General features: G+C 35.1%; 1 protein-coding gene across 4 annotated transcripts in view; it reads left to right on the top strand.

The window, feature by feature from the left end:
* Positions 1 to 4,893, top strand: part of LOC106870766 (secernin-3) — a 274,400-nt gene that overhangs the window by 122,769 nt on the left and 146,738 nt on the right. The gene's annotated exons all lie outside the window — the stretch shown is intronic.

Genomic DNA, 4,893 nt, shown 5'->3' with positions numbered 1-4,893 from the left:
CACACACACTTACACACACACACACAGACATACACACACATCGACACACACATGCACACATATAGACACACACATGTGTACACATACGCACACAGGCATACACACAAACACGCATGTGTGCGCACACACACACACACACACACACACACATACACACAAACAAACATGCATACACAATCATGAGTTTACCTTCACACTATTGCTTCAGACGTTCAGTAAACATGTGGATCAATTCATTATCAGAAAATGGACAAATGACTACAAGGAGCAAGTGAGAAATATTGGTAGCAATAATGCTGAACAAGTCACCAATGATACAGTGTACTACCCTGACATCATGCACCACTGACCACAGAAAGCAAACAGAATAGCAATGCATACTGAACTTTCTAGCCTGACTGCACATTTACTTGTGAATAGGGTAGGAAATGTAAATGAATACCTAAAGTTGATGCATATAGGCTACACTTACAATAGCACCATTGTTTCAAACATACTGGTGTATGTTTTGAGATCAGTTAATAAGAATAACTGTTATTTGTTAATGAGCTGCAAAGTGATATCTACACTAATGAGTAACAGCTGTTATTGTAAAAAATATTTATATTCATAAAAAGAAAGCATGTCTTGCACAGCGCTAAACTGCTTCACTTGGCCATACTTATCACAAAAAAACAAAACAAATATTAAAATCAATGAGTACTACAAATGGTTGCAAATCAAAGACTATATTGGCTTGAACTATTTATATTCAGTATGACTCTTTATTATATGAGCTTCCTTCACCATGGCTAAAGAGCCTAAGTCAAGCCGTCATTCCCAGAAGTCTTACAGTTTGAATGCTGATGATTTTGTGTGGCTGACTGGAGAGTCAAACTCTTTTGGCAAAAGTACATCTTGGCACTGGAGGCAAACATACACTCACACACACAAATGCATGCATGCACCAGAAATGTACACATACAGATATATATATATATATATATATATATATATATATATATATATATATATATATATATATATATATAGTTCAAATTTACAGAAAACAAAAGATGAAAACAAGTAAGGGAACAACAAACAGGTGTATTAGTTTGATGCTCAGGAAGAATGGAAAAGCCTTTGACCCTACATTCTTTGAGCCTACATTCTTCGAGGAAAAAATGGAGAGAGAACAAAAAAAAATCCAGAAGGAGAAAAAAAAATGTGTATGGATTAACAGTTCAAGATGATGAAATGACTGGTTGAAAGTAGTTGAGTGAAAGGGAGATAATAATGGTACCCAGTTGAACTAGGGTGTGCAAGCATGTGCGTGTATGTAAGAATGGTGTGTGTGAGTGAATAAGTGTGAATGGGGATGAGTGCATGTGAATGTATGTGTGGGGGAACATAAAATTATGTGGGCCTGTGTGTGGGTATGGGAGCATGTGTATGTATGCGTTTCAGTAACCTAGAGTGTGCATTGTGTGGACTAATGTGCATTTCATGTATATGTGTGTGCATGCACATGTATCTATATATCTATTTTATCTATTTATATATATGTATGTATGTATATATATATATATATATATATATATATATATATAGAGAGAGAGAGAGAGAGAGAGAGAGAGAGAGAGAGAGAGAGAGAGAGAGAGATAGAGAGAAACATTTGAACATCTGATGTCAATAAGTCAGTGTCAAATCTGTGATGCCAAATAAATCTCACCAAAACATCTTATACCCACCTTGGGGTATTCACTTTCTCATTCATCATCTTGGGGTATTTCTATGTCACCACATACAAATGCTAAGTAGTCAGTGACTCCATGCTGGGTTCACCCATCCTTTTGACAGATCTTATTTATTTTTGTCCAGCTGGGTTTCTAGCACACTTCCTCTCTATGTAATCAGGGTAGTAGCACCAATTTAATAATTGCTGTTTCCTAATCAAGTAACACATTATACCAAAATACACGTTACCAGCTGCATTTATGAGTGATGAATGACTGGACATCAGTATATATACATATATCTTACATGTTGACTTTCATCTTCCCATGGTACAAGCATTTTATTTGTCTTTGTTCTTTCCTCAGTATCTTTGTACATGTGCTTATGTTCATTATTACTATTATTAGTGAAATCACATCATTAAAGACTGTCCATTAATTGTTCAGCAGAAATTAAAACTCATGTAGCAAAAGCATACTTCACTTTGTAAACCTGGAACGATGAAGACATGAGAAGCATTGGTCGTCAACTAATCCAAATTATGCGAATTATGAATTAAAAATCAATTAACAATGTGTGTGAAAAAGAGAGAGAGAGAGAGAGACGTAAGAAGAGAGCAAAACAGAGATGTTGTGTGTTTTATAACTGACAAACAAACAAGACTAAGCCTATTAAAATGACAATGTTTACTCTTACTGTTATAGATAATTCAAGTTAAAAGCCAAACTATAAGAAATATAACAGCATCTCTATAAAATTGCAATGCTCTGCTCTTTCTATAAAATTTAATTTAAGCTCTAGAAAATTGAATTTATTTGTCTGAGATTTGATTTTTGTCTCTAAGACAACTATGAGAGTAAAATAATGTCTTTATGGTAATGATGTCAAACTTTGCTACATCCATTGTCCACTGTCTCCTTTTCCCCCAACTTCCTGCCTCTTGGCAGATCACATAAATTAATTTGTTTATTTAAGTATGACTAACCAACTGTGTGTATCACAGAATGGCAAAATGTTGCATAGGAAGTTGTTAAAAGCTGTAAAAGTATTTTCTCTAACAGTATCAAAATATCCTAATTGGAAAACTATTAATAATAATAATAATAATAATCCTTTCTTCTATAGGCACAAAGCCTGAAAATTTCAGGAAACTGACTAGTCAATTTGTTTGACCCCAGTACTCAACTGGTACTTATTTTATTGACCCTGAAAGGATGAAAGGTGAAGTTGATCTCTGTGGAATTTGAACTCAGAACATAGCGACAGACACAAAACTGATAAGCATTTTACCTGGCATGCTAACAATTCTGCCAGCTTGCTGCCTTATTAATAATTGTCCTTTTTTACTATTGGCACAAGGCCTGAAATTTAAGGTAGTCATTTACATTAATACCAGAACTCAAACTATACTTATTTTATCAACCCTAAAAGGATGAAAGGTAAAGTTGACCTTAGTGGAATTTGAACTTGGGATGTAAAGACAAGCAAAATGCCACTAAGGATTTTGTCCAGTGTGCTAATGATTTTGCTAGCTTGCTTCCTTAATAATGAAAGGACCCCCTTCAGTCACGAATGACAATGGAATTGAACCTAGAAAGTTATCCTCCGAAGCACAAGTCCAGGTAAGGTTGTTTATGGAAGACCAACAGTTGCCCATGTATAACAGCCTCCCCTCTCCATTCCGCCGATGAGATATACAGAGTAATTCAAAGTGAATGGTACAATTCTAAAGAAATGGTGTAATATATTTATTACAACACTCACATGTGTTTTCTTTTTGTACCATTCTTTTTAAATTACCCAGTATAGCTAATAAGAGTTGCTACTTAAAGCCAAATTATGCATACACACATAACACACACACACACACACACACATGCACACACACACACACACACACATGCACGCATGCAAACACACACACACATACAGACACATATGCACATGCACATATGTGCTCACGCATACACAAACTCATAGAAACTCTTACCCACACACACACTAAGATAAATATATGCACAAAACAGTTATAAACAGCATGCAACATACATAGATCCAAGTTTTATTGTAATGAAAACAGGCAGCACTTTGATAATAGATTAAGACCTACTCAAAGAAGATTATCACAGGGATTTATGAAGTTTACATAAGCTTTGTATTTCCTGTTACTAAATAGTATAATTAGAGATAAAACAATTCATCATCATCGTCATCATCGTCACCATCATCATCATCATCATTGGAGTGGCCGAACTGTTAGCATTTGCTCCATCTCATATCTCTACAAGGTCAACTTTGCTTTACCTTGATCTGAGGTTAGAAAAATGAAGTACTAGTCAAGTGCTTGATGGAGTTGGGAGTCGATGGTACTGACTAAGCCTTTTCCCTTATCAACCACTGACCTTGTACTTAAATAAGATACCATTATCATTATTATTATATATCATATTTTCAACAGTTTTATATAAGATAATAACTGCACCATCAGATGCTCCTCCATGTTCCTGAAGTGTGTGCAACATCAATTTAGCATTGATATGGTATTTCATTTGTTATTTCTGGTGTTCTGGTGTTATTTTAGTGTTTTACACATTTTGTAAAGTATGTGCAATATGAGATGTTATTTTAGTTGGGTGGTGTTTGTCTTTCATATATGCTATGTGATTGATGTTATGTTTTAGTGTTGAGTGATGTTGTATCGGTTGTGTTACATTAATAGGTGTCCCCTACATAGAATGTGAGTGGTTGGTAGTATGTAAGTTATGTGAGTGTTGAGTATTGATAATGTTGGGATGTGAATTGTTGTTTCTTTGTTGGATGTTAGTTGCATAGATTATGTGTTGTGATTCCATAGAGCAGGGCTTCCCAAACATTTACTAGATTCATTCTCAGTAAAAAAAAATTAATTTCAATTCACCCCAAATAAATTAATGAAATACTTTTTTATAAAGCATAACTAATTCAACAGTGTTTAATACGGTTTATATGAAAAAAATAACCAGTAGGTGCAGGACTGGCTGTGTGGAAAGTAGCTTGCTTACCAACCACATGGATCTGGGTTCAATCCCACTGCATGGCACCTTGGACAAGTGTCTTCTACTATAGCCTCAGGCCGACCAAAGCCTTGTGAGTGGATTTGGTAGACGGAAACTGAAAGAGGCCCGTCGTATATATATA

This window comes from Octopus bimaculoides, chromosome 1 (assembly GCF_001194135.2).
Source record: "Octopus bimaculoides isolate UCB-OBI-ISO-001 chromosome 1, ASM119413v2, whole genome shotgun sequence".
Taxonomy (NCBI): domain Eukaryota; kingdom Metazoa; phylum Mollusca; class Cephalopoda; order Octopoda; family Octopodidae; genus Octopus; species Octopus bimaculoides.
The sequence above is the reverse complement of the archived record's forward strand: the minus strand, read 5'-3'. Positions and strand labels throughout refer to the sequence as shown.